Source organism: Lissotriton helveticus, chromosome 4_1 (assembly GCF_964261635.1).
Source record: "Lissotriton helveticus chromosome 4_1, aLisHel1.1, whole genome shotgun sequence".
Taxonomy (NCBI): domain Eukaryota; kingdom Metazoa; phylum Chordata; class Amphibia; order Caudata; family Salamandridae; genus Lissotriton; species Lissotriton helveticus.
The window spans coordinates 446,523,598-446,543,826 of NC_136063.1; the positions used below are offsets into that span (position 1 = coordinate 446,523,598).

Consider the following 20,229-nt stretch of genomic DNA (forward strand, 5'->3'; position numbering starts at 1 on the left):
TGCATTGCTGGGTGAGGCATGACAGTATCCATCTGGCAATGGTGGCTGGCATAATTGCCATCAAAGGTCACCAAAATCTGTTTGCACAGATCTCGTTCAGTCCAGGTAGAAGCACAAGACTTGCTTGACGCCAAGCTTGTATAAAGATTCCTCCTTTGATGAGGCATGGGGTTGGTGGAAGAACAATCTCCTATTATAGATAACATTTCAACATAACGTTTGGGGAGAGCCACCCTTTCCTGATGGAACACTATGAAAGGCTAAGTCACAAAAGCCTGTAGTTTACTAAGTTGCTTGTCTGAGGTTATAACCAATCGAAAAAGATGTCTTCCACAAAAAGAAGCTTAAGGCTCACAAGAGGTCAGGGACTGCAGTGCACTAAACCACAGAGAACAAGTGCCCTCCAGATGTCTCACTACTCCCTTGAGGACCGTGGAAGTCTTGGCAGGCCTGTTCCCGTAGGTTCAAACTGCTGCAACATAAGCTGTGCATGTTTATTTATTTATTTATTTTAGAGGTTTTCTATAGCGCTGGCCAACCCGAGGGTATCGGAGCGCTTTACAGCAGGATGGAGATAAGACAAATACAGGATAGTGGCACAAGGTAGACATATACATAAGTGTTCAAAAAATTACATTTCTGCCGAACGTCTAAGGTGCGTCGTTGAAGTAGTGCCTACCTGCTCTCCATTTTCAGCTAGGTGGTCTTCACTAGTGCTCACTTACAGAGAGTCAACTATTTCTCAGAGATGCCCAGATGTTGAAATACTAACGCCTCGGGACACATGCAATAAAATTAAGCAATGTAAGGGAAGAGGAGCAGGACTTGCCCTCCCCCAATGGATGGCAGGTCTGTCTCCAGGGGACAAACCTACTTCCACTAGAGGAGGCTGAGTTGGTCATTCGGAAGTAGCTGGAGCATAGCTAAGAAGTAGACTTGGGCAAAATCATGCCAGGATAACACAGATGACTAAACACTCTTGGCTGTCTCTGATCTTCTAGAGGACCCTCAGGATAAAAGGAGCTGAGGGAACAACATACAGGAATACTCCCATCCAGTCAAGGATCCAACAGTCCTGTCTATCCAAGAAGTGAAATTATCACACTTTCTATCCACATGAGTTGCAAAGGCGTCTATGGAGAGGGACAACCTTGTGTATTGGGTCGGGGACGTCACCACTCCTGAGATATTTGGTGAAGGCGCCTGCTTAGGATGGCCAGTCTGAGAGGACTATCCTCGCAGGAACATACCATATCTGAACTCCCCTTCACACAGAGATACTGTAGGCCAAAAGAGATGCAGGTAGAGGCTGCCTCCCTTTAGATGATCACTACCCATTAGAATGCATGGGTTAATGGCACCAAAGGAAAACAACCCAACAAATGAAGACTCTACGACTCAACGTAACACTAGCCTGCTAACAGTATTAAATGATTGCCTATAAATCACTGCTATTGCTTTAAGCAGTATTAACATAACAAAAAAAAACACACCATCTCATAAGAAAAACACGTTTATTAGTAAAACTTCATTTACAGTATGTTATCCAATTAAGGCCAGAAATATGAGTGATACAACTGGTTAGTGAACATTTCAATACACAGCAAACGTACACAAATGACAAGAATACAAAGCTGCATAAGACAAAATAGCACCACAGGTTCATGTAGTGGATGGCTTCGTTGCCTTTTACTGTCAAGGTAAAATAATATATTTTTTCCTCGGAAACCACCTCCCTGTGTTTGGCAGTGAAAGTAACAAGTAGTGCAGCTTCGGTTTCAGTAAACATTGGAAGACACTGGAAAGAAATGACTCAACTTCATACAAGGCTGCATAGACATGTGTCACCTGTACACACTGAGGTGTAATTACCACAACAGAAAACGTGCACTATGTAAGAAAAATACACACATTAGGGAAAAGTAAAAGATACTCAAGGTCAGTTTAAACCGAGTTCTGGTAATAACAGTGCATGCTGTAAAGGGTCAGAGGCAATAAATGAATGATTATTATCTTACAGCGAGAGACACCGTTGAGATATAGCAAAATGGAATCGTTGACGGTGATTAGTGGACCACGTCTTGTTTCACAGATTGATCACAATTAGGCATATTGAACTCGCCAAGTGGTTTTCAGTCCTACGAAACGGTCCACATTTTGTTACTCAGTCATGATCTAGTTATTCAAATGAAGAGATTTGCTTCTTGTCGGGACAACAAGATTAACCAGTCAGACTAAGCCATCGGTGAGGAACACCAATAACTCCAGCTGATTTGGTGGTCAATCTTTACTGCAATTGCAGCACCTCCCTCTGTACACAGGGTGACTGCACACAAACTAGAATGGTCCATCGAGCGGCTCCGAAAAAGGTAATTGCGGCTTACACCCGACACCAGGGAGCTACCGCCTCTACTTTCTTTTCTGCTCAGTATTGGTCAGAAACAAGGAGAGAAGTTGTAGGGAGGAGCGGAAACATTCAGGCAAGATTTTGTGAGAATACCCTTGTAGAGATTCAGCAGTTCTAAATGGATATGATTTCCAACACAAATTCTGGTTAAGGTTATTTCCAATAATCCATTTAAGAAAGCTCCGTGAGCAAAGCACTCTCTTCCACATGCAGAGTGATATACAAGAGATTCAAGTCTCAAAATGGCCAAATCATCACGCTTGCCCCCCTCTTGTGGGCGATACACCAAATACAATGAAAAAAGGGTCAAAGGTGTGCCTTGTAGAGTGTAACAGAGAAGGCACTTGCTTATTGTTCCCTAGCTGCCAAGAGTGCAGTAATAGTGATAGTGATTAGAGGTAGAGATTATGTCTGTCTGTGGCTCTGGTACAATATACTTTTAAAGGTGAGGTAGTGATTTTAACTGAGGGTATAAGTGAGTAACGGGGTCATAGGCTGGATGGTACCACCCATTTGCAACCTTTGCTAGCTTTAACTCTACCTAGGAAGGATGCATAAATGTCTCACTTTATGAAAACGGAGCGAGGCAAGAGACAGTTTCATAAGCAATTACTTGGTTGCTAGAGAAGATGAGAAAAACACATTTTAATCACATTGACTGCTGTGAGCATCGAAAAGAGCTGATCCCAGTAGTTCAGGATGGCTATCGAGTGGTTCACTCTAGAATCAACTAAGCACCTACCTTTGATGGTAATGAATAGAAACATAAACTCACCACCGCAAAGAGTTTATTCAGCTGCTTTATGGACCTAGAGAGGACCTAAAAACCTTGTAAACCTTTATACAACAAGGCTTGTGGACGACGTAGGGTATAATAGGGTGCACTGTTAGGGGTGATTACCTAATAGTAGTATTGAATTACACTCCACCAGCTACTGGGGCATCGTCCCAACCCCAGACTAAACATGCAAGTGAACCAAAAAATGAGCTGGGAGTGCTAGCACTCCCAGCTCATTTTTTGGTTACCTTGTAAACCTCCATACTGGCAGGGTGCTCTATTCAGTGATATCCTGCCAGCATCCCACAACTACGTAAGTTTACCGCAGAGGAAGCCACCAAGATAATAAACAAAATAGCTTAGAATTAAAAAAAAAATACAGAAAATATACCTATTGAGAGATTTCCTAAACGCAGTGTGGGTTTCTTCAAATATGTGAGCTGCTGGTGGCGACTGCTAACATTTTGGATCAAGTATAAAAAAGGACATCCATCCTTGGCCAGACTTTAAGGTAGGTGCACTAGCAAGTCTGTTATTGCTCACATCTAACAAGTACTAAGCAGCATGTGCATTTAGTTTCACTTGCAGGCGTTTGTGGCACTTTCAGGTATATACAGACATTAATTTTCTTTTCAGCCACATGGGGGAGCCAGTGAAGTTTAGTAAGGCAGGAGATGCTCTCGCTAGGTAATGAATATCTATATAAATTAATAGGACGTTATACTATGAATATGAACATAAAGAAAGTTACTTCAAAAATCAAGAAAAATGTTCACCAAAACTAGGAATAGAAGTTCATCTTTTGAGCACCACATATAGGACTACAGGTAGAAATGAGCAAGTTTCTAATAAAGAACTTCCTACATTAATTGTATTGGAACCTACATAGAAATGTCAGAAATGTTTTACAAATGCTCAATAAAAAACAGCAAAAGATGTAAACGAAATTAGTAAACCTTTCCCCATACCTCATTTTTCCTGTTGATTATAAACTCTTACATTTTTTCCGCTGACTGACAGCCCAATTAATTGGACACTTATTGTTGACGTCCATAGGCAGGTTTTCTTTTAGAATATCTGCATTCTACAAAATTAGGTTCTTTCAGCAACAAACTAGCCAAAAAGTCAACCAGCAGAACATACTACACTATCTTGGGTAAAAGAGGGCAGTGGGTAATGTAAACACAACTGGGAATTTCAGACTAACAATCTTACAATCCCCAATCTGAAAAGGAAAATAACGAAGCACACGGTTTTAGTGAACAAGAAACCACTGGATGTCTGCAGCATGTCTTGACTAAAATGAGCATTAGATCCAAACACAGACACTAGTAAAAGCAGGACAGTTACCTACCTTTGCTGAAGACCTGTTAAGAGATGCTAAAGTTATCTAAGAGGTAGGCATTAGCAAAATGAGATCCAAACCATCACACACAATGCTACAAAAGACAATATTGTGTGCTCGCTGGTCCTACTCTTTAGCAAACAAAACATACAGTTGTTATCTGAAAAATAAACAGGTAAAAAGGCACCGAGGGCATGTGTAAACAACTATTGGCTGATTAATAGGGACTATTCACAAATATTTATCACCAGCTCACTCATTGCCCCTCCTCCCCCCCACTACATGGGGAGGCAATGTTTTTTGTGTGTGAAATGAATCGCTTACCCAAATCAGCTGAGTGACATCAAAGATGATGCCCTGTCTTACAAGGCATGTCTGTACTGTGTACTTTGTGAGTCCTTCTGCATTGACAAATAGCGGCAGTATCATTTTCACTATATGAGAAAAATATGTGCTTTCCTAACTATTCTGGATAGACTGATGGTAACCATGAGCAGGCAATGAGTGTGATCCCTTGTATTTCACGAGATAACCCAGCCATCTGGTCTATAAAGGTTTAAATCGCTGTTACGGAGGAAGAGCAGTCATAAGTTTGTTGTTTCAGAGCCTCCATGTATTTTAAAACACATATAGTTTTGACTGAAATTGTGACAGCTGCCCAGACCCATTTTTGTTTTTTTGCAAACTAAATTAAAACCAGTCCCTTTAAAAAAAAGTTTAACCATGGGACATAGGTTTCAAGTCCCACTGCCCAATGATGAAGTGGAAATGGATGCACCATCTAGTTAAAGGTGTACGTGTTCCACTGGTAATGTTAGCCCTTTGTGTTGCCTCCTAGTGGTATCCATGCAATCCCCAAGTGGATGTAGAGTGGAACATACAAGAGAAAGCACTGCCTCACACAGGGTGCAGCTACATGATCTCTGACAACAATCCACACCACTGGCGAACGCCCAGTGACTAAGACAGCCAATATTCTGGGGCCTTGCTGGAGGCCATATCGAAAGCTGATGCATTAGTCAAAACTCAGGTGACACAGCTATTGTGTCCACTTAAAAATATCAAAAGACGTATCTCGAAACAATCCTGGGAGATTTTAAAGTTATGTCAAACCTACTTAAAATGAACTTGTTACATGGTATTACTGTTACATTGAATGTCTTCTTTACATTTCAGATTATGTGCCTTTCTACCAAGCTGAGATGTGTGTTGTGTGTGATATTGTGGCATTGCATTGTTGAAGGCTACAAGATATAGTGGGGACACTCAATGAGAGTATCTGCCACAGACAGGTATGACAAGGTTGATTGTGAAATGTACAGTACTGTGGAATGTAAAGGCACGTCAAGAAGATTATAACAAAACTATCATCTCACATATCTAGAGGTCAAGTGTAAAAGAACACTATACAAAGAGGTGAGTTTTATATGTGGCGATGGCGTGTACATCTACACTGCACACGTGTTTGTAAAACCCAGAGCTCTTTGTAGAGACTGCGATGTCCGCCATTTGCCTGCAGTTGCACCACCTGGGGTGATTTCAGTATTCTGCAAACATAGTACCTAGGGGTTCATGCTCAGCAATGCTTTGTTGAAAGGCCCAAGGAAACGTGGCAGACTGGATCTTCTGCACCATTCGAATGTTTGGTGCTGAGACATAAATACATAGAAAGCAGCTCAGTATCCAGGAGAAGCAGCATAGTTGGTTATCCAGAAGGTGCAGAATAGTCCTTTTATTCCAGAAATACTGTATCAAGGTTTAATCAGTGGCAAGGTTTACTTCTTTCCCCTGGAGATACCACATACCCGTTATTCAGGTGGTGCTGACCAGCAGGTTCTATGGGAGCTGGAACACAGCTGCTTTTCAGGGTGGCAAGGTTTACCTGTTCCTTCAAGAGGTTCAATATACTGATTTATTTACTGATAGAATGGAATACCGTTGTTTATGCTTGGATATGCTGGACCGGTGCTTATCAAATATATATCGAATGTTTCAGTATGGCCGTTTTTCCATTGGTGCAGAGATGTTTTTTTTATGAGCGATATACTGTGGTTATTTAACCAGTGTCGCACTGCGGCTGCTTCGTGCGACTCACCAATGGTGGTTCCCTTGTGATGGACTGCAGCTTCTTATTGGGTGGAGGCTGCAGTTGTGTTTCCAGTGGGAGGGGCACGGCAGCTCATTCAAATGCAGCTTTTTTCCAGTTGCGTATTGTAGCTGTTTTTACCAGTGATATTCAACAGTCATTTTCTCTGTGGGTTTTCCAGTGATTCTGGTCAGATGGTTTTCCGGGGGCACGTAACAGCTTTTTTCTAGCGGTGTTCAGACTGTAGCTCTCTTTACTACTAGCACACTGGGGTGGTTTTGTGTTCAGACTGTAGCTCTCTTTACTACTAGCACACTGGGGTGGTTTTGTGTTCAGACTGTAGCTCTCCTTACTACTAGCACACTGGGGTGGTTTTGTGTTCAGACTGTAGCTCTCACTACTAGCATACTGGGGTGGTTTTGTGTTCAGACTGTAGCTCTCTTTACTACTGGCACACTGGGGTGGTTTTGTGTTCAGACTGTAGCTCTCCTTACTACTAGCACACTGGGGTGGTTTTGTGTTCAGACTGTAGCTCTCACTACTAGCATACTGGGGTGGTTTTGTGTTCAGACTGTAGCTCTCTTTACTACTAGCACACTGGGGTGGTTTTGTGTTCAGACTGTAGCTCTCCTTACTACTAGCACACTGGGGTGGTTTTGTGTTCAGACTGTAGCTCTCTTTACTACTGGCACACTGGGGTGGTTTTGTGTTCAGACTGTAGCTCTCTTTACTACTGGCACACTGGGGTGGTTTTGTGTTCAGACTGTAGCTCTCCTTACTACTAGCACACTGGGGTGGTTTTGTGTTCAGACTGTAGCTCTCTTTACTACTGGCACACTGGGGTGGTTTTGTGTTCAGACTGTAGCTCTCTTTACTACTGGCACACTGGGGTGGTTTTGTGTTCAGACTGTAGCTCTCCTTACTACTAGCACACTGGGGTGGTTTTGTGTTCAGACTGTAGCTCTCCTTACTACTAGCACACTGGGGTGGTTTTGTGTTCAGACTGTAGCTCTCTTTACTACTGGCACACTGGGGTGGTTTTGTGTTCAGACTGTAGCTCTCCTTACTACTAGCACACTGGGGTGGTTTTGTGTTCAGACTGTAGCTCTCTTTACTACTAGCACACTGGGGTGGTTTTGTGTTCAGACTGTAGCTCTCACTACTAGCACACTGGGGTGGTTTTGTGTTCAGACTGTAGCTCTCTTTACTACTAGCACACTGGGGTGGTTTTGTGTTCAGACTGTAGCTCTCCTTACTACTAGCACACTGGGGTGGTTTTGTGTTCAGACTGTAGCTCTCCTTACTACTGGCACACTGGGGTGGTTTTGTGTTCAGACTGTAGCTCTCTTTACTACTGGCACACTGGGGTGGTTTTGTGTTCAGACTGTAGCTCTCACTACTAGCACACTGGGGTGGTTTTGTGTTCAGACTGTAGCTCTCTTTACTACTAGCACACTGGGGTGGTTTTGTGTTCAGACTGTAGCTCTCTTTACTACTGGCACACTGGGGTGGTTTTGTGTTCAGACTGTAGCTCTCTTTACTACTAGCACACTGGGGTGGTTTTGTGTTCAGACTGTAGCTCTATTTACTACTAGCACACTGGGGTGGTTTTGTGTTCAGACTGTAGCTCTCTTTACTACTGGCACACTAGGGTGGTCTTTCCATTGGAGCACCTTAATAAAGGGTACAGTTTGCATGCCCTTGCATGCAGAGCGGCTCCTCCAACATGGGTTGCGCCATCAGTTCGCACAGGGACGTGGTATACCTCATCGTGTATGAAGCGGAGTATGGCTGGTTATTGGAGTAGAGGGGGCTGTAGCAGGCTTGTGTGCCTGGAGCTCACAGGGCGGTGCACTATGGATGAGTAGTATAATATAAGATAGTACCTGGGGCCAGAGGTGTGCAGGACTTAAGCTTATCTGTTTCTGCAGCATCCCTTTGGTTCAGTAAAAGGTTTTTCCAGCATCCATGGGGTGTGCAGGGGGGGGCAGTGCAGCTTTACCTGGGACTGTCTGTAACAAGAAGCTCCAAACATGCGTTCTCACTGATGCAGAGTGATTCTTCTTCAGGACCCAAGGGTGCAGTTCTGAGATGTATCCATAGTAAACCCATGGGGTGCAGCACATTACTTGTGTTGTTGTAAATTCACACTGTGTGTAACTTCCGTGACCATTCTGTGTATTTCCTATTCTGGAATCTTCACATCTGCTGGAAATAAACATAGATGGCCTTTTAAAGTTAACCATTTCTTTCTGCAACATACATATAAGAATGCATAAAAAGATTAACATTATAAACATTAAAGTGCCCACTCTGGGAACAAAGAGAGGCTATCATTGGACGTTGGTAGCCTAATTATGAACGGAGGCCAAGGCCAGTGCACGCGAATCACCTCAGAAAAATGAGAACTCTATCTGCATTTACACAGATGGCAACTGCACCGGGCCATTCAGGTCTGCATTAGGTATCATAACCTCCCCTATTCTAGCGCTTAAGAAAGGCGCCTAAAGTTGTTGTAAAAACCTTGCTGAATGACTTGCCTATATATACACCTGGCATTGTCACGTTTGAGTGCTGGCATTAGATGATGGAACTCTTATTTCAAACTGCTGCCATCTTGGATTTCCATCACAAAGACAAAGCCCACATTTAGAAGATGATTCAGAAAAGGGGGTGGTGATGAACAGAGTGCCTGAATTAAGCAGACCACTCTTACCCAGTCCAAAGATCAGGGCTTGATCCATCACCGTTTTTTAGCTCACTGCACCATCCCAGCTCAGAACTCGGCTATATGCAAATTAGTCTGTTCCTATCCCAGTGCTTGATGGGAACAGGGCAAACCAAACTACCAAGCCAATTCTTATACTGGGAAGGAAACAAGCTTCCGGGGACCGGTTTCTGCCATTTCAGGCGTCGTCGGCCCGGCTTGCTTGAATCCTGATGGTGCAATGAGCAAGGGACTCACATCTGAGTATACCCTTCCACGCTTATGGTGGACAAAATGATTCAGAAAAGGGGGTGGTGATGAACAGAGTGCCTGAATTAAGCAGACCACTCTTACCCAGTCCAAAGATCAGGGCTTGATCCATCACCGTTTTTTAGCTCACTGCACCATCCCAGCTCAGAACTCGGCTATATGCAAATTAGTCTGTTCCTATCCCAGTGCTTGATGGGACAGGGCAAACCAAACTACCAAGCCAATTCTTATACTGGGAAGGAAACAAGCTTCCGGGGACCGGTTTCTGCCATTTCAGGCGTCGTCGGCCCGGCTTGCTTGAATCCTGATGGTGCAATGAGCAAGGGACTCACATCTGAGTATACCCTTCCACGCTTATGGTGGACAAAATGATTCAGAAAAGGGGGTGGTTCTGAACTGGGATGGTGCAGTGAGCTAAAAAACGGTGATGGATCAAGCCCTGATCTGTTGACTGGGTAGGAGTGTTCTGATTAACTCAGATACTCTGTCCATCACCACCCCCTTTTTGAAATTATTTTGGCCACCATGAGTGTGGAAGGGTATGCTCAGACATGAGTCCCTTGCTCACTGCACCATCAGGATTCAAGCAAGCCGGGCCGAAGACGGCTGTAATGCCAGAAACCGGTCCCCGGAAGCTTGTTTCCTTTCCAGTTAAGAATTGGCTTGGTAGTTTGGTCTGCCCTGTTCCCATGATGCACTGGGCCAGGGACAGACTAATTTGCATACAGCCAGGTTCTGAACTGGGATGGTGCAGTGAGCTAAAAAACGGTGATGGATCAAGCCCTGATCTGTTGACTGGGTAGGAGTGTTCTGATTAACTCAGATACTCTGTCCATCACCACCCCCTTTTTGAAATTATTTTGGCCACCATGAGTGTGGAAGGGTATGCTCAGACATGAGTCCCTTGCTCACTGCACCATCAGGATTCAAGCAAGCCGGGCCGAAGACGGCTGTAATGCCAGAAACCGGTCCCCGGAAGCTTGTTTCCTTTCCAGTGAAGAATTGGCTTGGTAGTGTGGTCTGCCCTGTTCCCATGATGCACTGGGCCAGGGACAGACTAATTTGCATATAGCCAGGTTCTGAACTGGGATGGTGCAGTGAGCTAAAAAACGGTGATGGATCAAGCCCTGATCTGTTGACTGGGTAGGAGTGTTCTGATTAACTCAGATACTCTGTCCATCACCACCCCCTTTTTGAAATTATTTTGGCCACCATGAGTGTGGAAGGGTATGCTCAGACATGAGTCCCTTGCTCACTGCACCATCAGGATTCAAGCAAGCCGGGCCGAAGACGGCTGTAATGCCAGAAACCGGTCCCCGGAAGCTTGTTTCCTTTCCAGTGAAGAATTGGCTTGGTAGTTTGGTCTGCCCTGTTCCCATGATGCACTGGGCCAGGGACAGACTAATTTGCATACAGCCAGGTTCTGAACTGGGATGGTGCAGTGAGCTAAAAAACGGTGATGGATCAAGCCCTGATCTGTTGACTGGGTAGGAGTGTTCTGATTAACTCAGATACTCTGTCCATCACCACCCCCTTTTTGAAATTATTTTGGCCACCATGAGTGTGGAAGGGTATGCTCAGACATGAGTCCCTTGCTCACTGCACCATCAGGATTCAAGCAAGCCGGGCCGAAGACGGCTGTAATGCCAGAAACCGGTCCCCGGAAGCTTGTTTCCTTTCCAGTGAAGAATTGGCTTGGTAGTTTGGTCTGCCCTGTTCCCATGATGCACTGGGCCAGGGACAGACTAATTTGCATATAGCCAGGTTCTGAACTGGGATGGTGCAGTGAGCTAAAAAACGGTGATGGATCAAGCCCTGATCTGTTGACTGGGTAGGAGTGTTCTGATTAACTCAGATACTCTGTCCATCACCACCCCCTTTTTGAAATTATTTTGGCCACCATGAGTGTGGAAGGGTATGCTCAGACATGAGTCCCTTGCTCACTGCACCATCAGGATTCAAGCAAGCCGGGCCGAAGACGGCTGTAATGCCAGAAACCGGTCCCCGGAAGCTTGTTTCCTTTCCAGTGAAGAATTGGCTTGGTAGTTTGGTCTGCCCTGTTCCCATGATGCACTGGGCCAGGGACAGACTAATTTGCATACAGCCAGGTTCTGAACTGGGATGGTGCAGTGAGCTAAAAAACGGTGATGGATCAAGCCCTGATCTGTTGACTGGGTAGGAGTGTTCTGATTAACTCAGATACTCTGTCCATCACCACCCCCTTTTTGAAATTATTTTGGCCACCATGAGTGTGGAAGGGTATGCTCAGACATGAGTCCCTTGCTCACTGCACCATCAGGATTCAAGCAAGCCGGGCCGAAGACGGCTGTAATGCCAGAAACCGGTCCCCGGAAGCTTGTTTCCTTTCCAGTGAAGAATTGGCTTGGTAGTTTGGTCTGCCCTGTTCCCATGATGCACTGGGCCAGGGACAGACTAATTTGCATACAGCCAGGTTCTGAACTGGGATGGTGCAGTGAGCTAAAAAACGGTGATGGATCAAGCCCTGATCTGTTGACTGGGTAGGAGTGTTCTGATTAACTCAGATACTCTGTCCATCACCACCCCCTTTTTGAAATTATTTTGGCCACCATGAGTGTGGAAGGGTATGCTCAGACATGAGTCCCTTGCTCACTGCACCATCAGGATTCAAGCAAGCCGGGCCGAAGACGGCTGTAATGCCAGAAACCGGTCCCCGGAAGCTTGTTTCCTTTCCAGTGAAGAATTGGCTTGGTAGTTTGGTCTGCCCTGTTCCCATGATGCACTGGGCCAGGGACAGACTAATTTGCATACAGCCAGGTTCTGAACTGGGATGGTGCAGTGAGCTAAAAAATGGTGATGGATCAAGCCCTGATCTGTTGACTGGGTAGGAGTGTTCTGATTAACTCAGATACTCTGTCCATCACCACCCCCTTTTTGAAATTATTTTGGCCACCATGAGTGTGGAAGGGTATGCTCAGACATGAGTCCCTTGCTCACTGCACCATCAGGATTCAAGCAAGCCGGGCCGAAGACGGCTGTAATGCCAGAAACCGGTCCCCGGAAGCTTGTTTCCTTTCCAGTGAAGAATTGGCTTGGTAGTTTGGTCTGCCCTGTTCCCATGATGCACTGGGCCAGGGACAGACTAATTTGCATATAGCCAGGTTCTGAACTGGGATGGTGCAGTGAGCTAAAAAACGGTGATGGATCAAGCCCTGATCTGTTGACTGGGTAGGAGTGTTCTGATTAACTCAGATACTCTGTCCATCACCACCCCCTTTTTGAAACACATTTAGAAGATAGCACAAATCCAGGGGTAATACCATGATGTGGCAATACCACTGCTCAGAATCCTGTTACCCCTGTTCTCTAAACGAGGGACATTGCCTCTCTTGGAAGAAACAGCGCCTGCACTTTCCAAACCCAAATAGGCTTCTGTGTTTATGTTTTAGGATTCTGTTTTTATAGCGTGCTGTCCCAAAATACACATAGGTCAACAACTGCATGGAAGCAGTAGCCAGTACTACCACAGGCTTCTTGTAGTCACTAAACAGCACTTGTGTGTGGAAGATTTAGTGAGATACGAGACGTTGTTGGCTTTTTGAGAGAAGATATATGCAGAGGGGGGAAAACAAATGTGTTGGAAAACATCAAAGTAAAGGGACAACACGAAGTTTTATACAAAGCTGCATGAAGAGGATGCATTTGGATAGAAGTAGCCACTAATGTTGAAGGAGTAGACAATAACTTTAACAAGAGTTGGCAAAGCAAATAGGGTTCGCTTAAGCAAGAGCTACTGGCTTTGCCAATGTTTTAGCCCTGTTGTACACCATGTTGGCAGCATTTCAGCATGGCTAAAAGTTAGTGTCATAAAGTAGAGTGTCGAAGAGTAGAGTGGGGTGTTATGGATTGGTCTAGAGAATCGTGGAGAGGAGAATAGTGGAGTGGCACAGTGTTGTGGAAGGAGCAGAGTATCGTAGAGTTGAGTAGAGTAGATGGTCAGAGTGGAGTAGAGTATTGTGGATAGATGTAGAGTGGAGTGGCATAGAGGCTGTTGTGTAGTGTGGAGTAGATTGTCATAGAGTGGAGTAGTGTAGTAGAGTAGAATGACAAAGAGAAGCCTAAGGTGGAGTAGAGTGGAGTCGCATGGAGTGGCGTAACATCCAGTATTGGTGTGGAGTGGAGAAGTGGGGTAATATGTTGTAGAATAGAGTGGAGTAAAGTGGCATAGAGGGAGTTGCGTAGAGCATGATAGAGCGGAGCAGAGTGTTGTGGAATGGAGTAAAATGTAATGGAGTAGAGCATCATAGAGTGGAGTTTTGTAGAGTGGCCTAAAGTACAGTGGTGCAAAGTTGATTGGCATAGAGTGCATTAGTTTTGAGTAAAGTAGTTTAGAGTGCATTGGCATAGAGTGCAATAGAGTAGAGTGAAGTGGCACAGGGTAGAGTGGTGCGAGGTGGAGTAGAGTGGTGTAGTCTGCAGTGGCGTAGAGTAGATTGCTTCAGAGTAGAGTGCAGGGTAAAATGGAGGTGTTGCAGGATAGAGTGCAGAGGTGTAGAGTGCAGTGCCATAGAGCTACGTAAAGTGCAGTGGCATGGAGTGCAGTGGTGCAGAGTAGATTGGTGAGGTGTGGAATGCATTGGCATAGAGATGAACAGTGCAGAGTAGAGTGCAGTGGCATAAAGTAGTGTAGAGTGCAGTAGAAAGCGGTAGCGTACAGTACAGTGATGCAGATTAGAATCGAGTGGCGTAGAGTGCAGTGACACAGAGAGCAATGGTGTAGTGTGCTGTGCCATAGGGTTCAGTGGTGGAGAGTGCAGTCTTGAGGAGCAGAGTGTCTTAAAGAGTGCTGCAGAGTAGAACGGTGTAGAGAACAGTGGCATACATTACAGCGGTGCAGAGCAGACTAGAGTGGCAGAGCATGCAGTGGAGCAGAGTCCAATGGTGTAGAGTGTTGGAGAGTAGAGTATAGTGGCGTAGAGCGCATTGGAGCAGAGTAGTTGGCGCAGTGGCATAGAATGCATTGGTTTTGAGTAAAGTGGCATAGAGTACATTGGGTAGAGTAAAGTGGTTTAGAGTAGAGTGGCGTAGAGCGGTGTAGAGTAGATTGTTTCAGAGTACAGTGAAGTGCTGCAGGGTAAAGTAGAGCATGGTAGAGTGGAGTGGCATAGAGTAGTGTGCACCAGCGTAGAGCAGAATGGTGCAGAGTGTAGTGGAGAGACCTAAACTAGAGTAGTGTACAGTGCAGTGGTGAATAGTGCAGTGGTGCATAGTAAGGTAGAGAGCATTGGCGTAGAGTGGTGCAGAGTAGAGTATAGAGGTGTAGAGTGAAGTGGTGTAGATTGTAGAGGCATGCAGTGCTGCACAGTAGATTAGAGTAGAAAGGCGAAGAGTACAGTAGCGCAGAGTTCAGTGGCAGAGAGTACAGTTTCGCAGAGTGCAGTAGAGTAGAATGGCATTGAGTGCAGTGGCGTAGAGTACAGTGGGGCAGAGTAGAACAGAGTGGCTTAGAGTGCAGTTGTATAGAGTGCAACGGCATAGAGTGCAGCGCTGCAGAGTAGTGTATAGTGGTGTACAGTGCAGTGGTTTTGAGTAGAGTGCATTAGCATAGAGTGCAGTGGTGTAAAATGAAGTGGTGTATGGAGAAGTGGTGTCAAATGTAATAGTGCAGAATGGATTACAGTGGTGTAGAGTGCAGTGACATAACAGAATGTTTCAGAGTAGACTGAAGCAGCAAAGAGTGCAGTGGCTTAAAGCAGAGTGGCACAGAATGCTGCACCATAGCGTGCAGTGGTGCAGAGTACATTAGAGTGGCTTAGAGTGGCCTAGCGTAGAGTGGAGTGATGCAGAGTAGAGTGATACAGAGTAGAGTGGGGAAGAGTGTAATGTCAGGGTGCCTTTGGCACAGAGAGGCGTAGAGATGAGTGGTGCAGAGTAGACTGAAGTGGTGTAGAGTGAAGCGATGCAGAGTAGAGTGGCATAGAATGTAGGGGCATGGAATGCATTGACATATAGTGGCGTAGAGAACAGTACTGCAGAGTAGACTGCATTGGAGTAGAGTGCAGTGACAGAGTTCAGTGGAAGAGAGTGCAGGGGTATGTAGCAGAGTGGTGTAGAGTGCATTGGGATAGAGTGCAGTGGCGTAGAGTGGTACCGAGCGGTGTGGAGTGGAGCAGCGTACATTGCAGTGGCACAGAGTGGAGTGGGACAGAGCAGATTGTTTCAGAGTAGACTGAAGTGGCATACAGTGGAGTTGTGCAGGGTGGAGTGGGACAGAGTGCAGTGGCGTAGAATGGGGATGGAATACAGTGCACTGGAGTAGAGTGAAGTGGTATAGAGTAGAGTGCATTGGCATAGAGTGCAGAGCTGCAGAGTGGATTGGTGTGGAGTGACGAAGAGTGCGGTGGTGAAGAGTGCAGTGGCTAAGAGTTGAGTAGAGTGAATTGGTGTAGAGTGATGCTGAGTAGAGAGGCGTAGACGGAAGTGGTGTAGAGTGGAATGGTGTAGAGTACAGTGACAGTACGGAAGTGACGTAGACTGGAGTGAGGTAGTGTGAGTTGTGCAGAGCAGAGTGTACTGGAGTGGAGTTGTGTTGAGCAAAGTGCACTGGAGTGGTGTTGTGCAGAGTAGGGTGGGGTAAAGTGGAGTATGCCTGGTGTGATACCGCACTGCCCTTACAGACAATAAGTCTTCAATTAAAATTACCTTTACATTTGCAGAGACAAACAGTTGTACTGATAAATGTATACAGCTCACAAACAAAAACGTGTAGAAATGTCATCACCTAGTGTATTGATTCGTTTTGATGGTATTGAAATATTAGTATCCACCACAATTCACAATATCCCCAGTAGCCAGCATGATTGTCCTGTAAATCCTCTCACTTGTAATCAGAGAAAGAGAAGTAAACACCAAACTCCCTAAGAAGACAGAGCCTAACATTTGACCTCTGTCTTTGGATGCACAGCAAATGTGTGAAGAAAGAACAATATTTAAAGGCCTGTTTACAGAAAGGGAGCACTCGGTAGGATATTGTAAATAAGATTTAGGCGAGGGAATGGACTAACTGAAGCTGGACAGCCTATACCAAATAAAGCCAAACCAAAAAACCAATGGTAAGCAATGGGCGGAATGCATTCATAGGGAAGCTTCCCAAATGTCCCCAAGACGTTGTAAACAAACCGGCTTCGACCTAAAGATAAAAAAATTCAAATTGGAGGCGCAATACTAAACCTCATGAATGTTCTCCTAGATGGTATATTAACGGATATATGTAAATCATTTTTATTCTGCTTTTATCATTCTTATCGTTAAATGTTTTATACTTGTGATCTAGCTTGTCATAAATTTCAGTATATGATGGAATTTAATGGTTTATATTATGAATTTTTATCGATGCATAATGTCTTTAATGATTTGATAATCGAAATAAAGACCAATTGCCTTGACTTACTAAACATAAGAACATTTTAATAAGATTGGTACAAGTGTATCAGATCGAGGAGATGAGCTATGCAGATTCCAGAGAAAGGATCTGACAAAGGTGACATAGCTAGTACTTGCAAATGTAGCCAGGTGCGGTATGCATGGCGAAAGGTACAGAAGGGATGTCTATAGTGCAGACTTTACAAGCGGAGGAAGATACGAGTATTAACAAGGAGTAACACAAAAAAGTACGCCTTGCCAAAATAGTGGAAGAAGGAGAGGGAAAGAAGTGAATTTTTGTTTTAGTGGGGCAACCTAAAGGAAAGCCAGAGAACACTCACAAGTAAAAAGCATAAACATAGGCTTACGTACATGAGAAAGACAGTGAAGGAAGCCATCTATATGCCCTGGTTCCCCTGTTTATTTTCGTTTCCAGACTTTGAAATTTGTTGTATGTTTCATTAGCATATTTGGCAGCTAAAAATATGTGAAAAAGTGTGGTACACCTGTCCAAAATGCAAATATCTGATGTAAGCTTCCAGGAGACGTTTTCCTGCTTTTCTTTAAGAAAAAGCTAACTAAAGTTGAATTCTGAAACCTAAGGTTGAAGGAAATGTTTTCCCCAACGCTTAAGTACATAGCATGGCCCTGAAACAGCATTCTGAGCACAGGACGAACAAGACTGCTTTTTAAAGTGTGACCTTACTCTATTTTTCAATTTCTTTTTAGATATATACTATGTAAACATGTTTTCTTTCTTAAAAAAGTATTGCTATCTTTTTACCTATACCCTCTCTATACGAAGACTTAGTGGCTGTAGACTGAATAAAATCTCAAAATTGTACCTGAAACTTTAAATATGACACATGTAGGTAAACACATATGAACATTTTTTAGTATTAGCAGAAGGGCTATTTTTCAGTTATTGGCAGAATCCCCCATGGCCACACCTAAATGTCCCACTGCATACCTCATTTGCCTTAAAGTGCTAAAGTCAACCGCCCTACTTCAAAGATCGGCATTACAGTGGCCATCTGGAAGGTCCTGTCCCAGCATCAGGCCAGATATTCCTATTACACTGCTATCTTTGTGTGCAAAGGATCTCTAGGCCACTGCTCAGGCCTTCCCAGTATACGTTGGGGAGCATGTGGTTTGTAGAATGGGTATGGATTTGCTCTGATATTTTGGAGGCAGAGAAGGGCCGGCATTGGGCATAGTTTAGGGTTAGCTGAAAAGTTTGTGGGGTTGTCATTTTGGTTAACAGCTGTTTAAAGCACTCTGGGATAACTCGTGTAGTAAAGGATCTTCTTCAAAAAGGATTTGGATCACACTGTATGTATGTGGTTTCTATATAACGAAAACCTAGCCACTGGGTTATGGGTTCTCAACTTTCACAATCTAAGTTTGCTTTTTATTTTAAACAATACTATAATGATACTGATAGAGCAGGGAAATCTAGACTGAAACGTTATTGACAGAATTGATAATTTGTCTTGGATATTAACATACAAACACAAAATAGAGTAACACATAGGAAAATGTGCCTTTATGAAACCTACAAAAGCTTGGGTGCAGAGTTAGCATACAGCTTGTTTCAGAAAATGACATGTAGAGAATTGGTGCAAAAACGCACTAAGCTTTCATTTCTATTGTATTTCCATTGCTAGGCCCAGACTAGGCCTTATTCCTCTTTCTATCTAAATGACTTTAAGAAATGCTGAACCATGCACAAATGTGTTTATTAGATTACCTAAATGTGGCTTGCTTAGACTTGTCATTGCTGTAGAATGTGTTGACTTTATGAAATGTATTTCTACTTTCCAAGCTACATGTTTTCATTAGACAGTTTTAGCTTTCACATACCCATACAATGCTGAATAGTGAACAGTATATTAAAACAATAATGCTTGCATAAAAGACGTGAATGTCATGATTTAACCAGGATGTTACGAATAAAATGTTCCTGTCTTTAGAGTAGTTCATTGTTACGCAGTGGAACACTGGATTGCTAATGGTTAGACATTGCTGAACTTTCTCATGGGAACCGACGGCAAACGTTACAAGTACATGAATGTCTAGCAACTAACTGATAAGTTCAAGCAGTGCCCTATTGACATGGTGTTTTTACCGTGGGAACGAAGGAAGAAGCTGCAGAGCATCAGACAATTTCTCTTCATTGGCTTGAGATGCTCTAACACCTAACAGATCGATACATGTGTTTTTGTGTTTTATATTACTGCATGTTTCCTCGTTAGAGCAGCGCAGTTTTTTTTGCTTTCTACCCGAGAGATTTTCTGTAAGCTACTACTGACAGCTCCTTGTTACTTTCCATTTTGGCAGTGACCATTCCAGATTCTTTTCTTCCCATGCCTTTACAGGTGTAGCAACCACAGCACTTGTTGATCACATACAGAGGCTCCGCTGAGTCTTCTTTAACTACTCTTCATGGGGAGGTCGACTTCTGAAATGCTCTACAGATCTTGCTCTTTTCAAGAACTCTTCATGGGTTCTGCCTAAATTCTGAGCTGATCAATATATAGAAGAGGGACTAAATTCCTTTATGGAACACGCTTGTCATCTGACTTTAACTATGACTTTCTTGATATTTTTGTAAATGAATTCATCTGACTTACTAATTGAATAAACTGAGAAAACTATCTACTAATCTCATAACGAGAAATAAAGATTTTGAACCGATCCTAAACGCTCCCATTGACTGAACTAAACAACTGTATTGGTGTTCTATTAGATATTTTCGGATTATGCTCCATTCTAAAACTGTGGCAAAGATCCATTTGCCTGAAGAAGAACATAGTGCTGAGCTGGAGCCCATTTTGAAAGTTACAGGTTGAACCAATTAAATTAATTTCATTTATGCACTATCAATACTCTGAAAGACCTAACTGGAGCACGAAAACTGAAGAAGACTGCCAGCTGCTTGCTGGAAGAATTATCTTCCTCCCGACAGAGGACTGTGGAAATAATTTATCTCTAGTTTTATCTTTAATATACCTGGGAAGCTGCTCCAAGAACTAAGGAAGATAACCTATTGATTACAGACAAAGGGGTCAAGATCCTGTCCAGAGGAGCCTCCTTGCCTATTATAATTTCTCTCTCAAAGTAGGAAGTGCAGTAGGTCCTGGAGAGATAGAAAGCTGTGTTGGTCTGGAATATAGCCAGAAGACTAGCAGCTACTGAACATTTCTTCAGCTAACTCATGTGAATCTTTTCCCCA

The 20,229-nt window shown here is 43.9% G+C and overlaps 1 protein-coding gene across 2 annotated transcripts in view; it reads right to left on the reverse strand.

Moving 5' to 3' along the window:
- Positions 1–1,497: 1,497 nt before the first annotated feature.
- The window catches only part of LOC144828656 (RING finger protein 151-like), a 233,260-nt gene continuing 214,528 nt past the window's right edge, over positions 1,498–20,229 (reverse strand). The window contains exons 7-8 of one of the 2 annotated variants that reach the window (XM_078687030.1): positions 3,434–8,821; positions 1,498–3,235 (exon numbers count right to left, since the gene is read on the reverse strand). The gene's annotated coding sequence lies outside the window, so the exon portion shown is untranslated. Of the gene's footprint in view, positions 3,236–3,433; positions 8,825–20,229 lie in introns of both variants that reach the window. The other variant, XM_078687029.1, reaches the window with a different exon arrangement.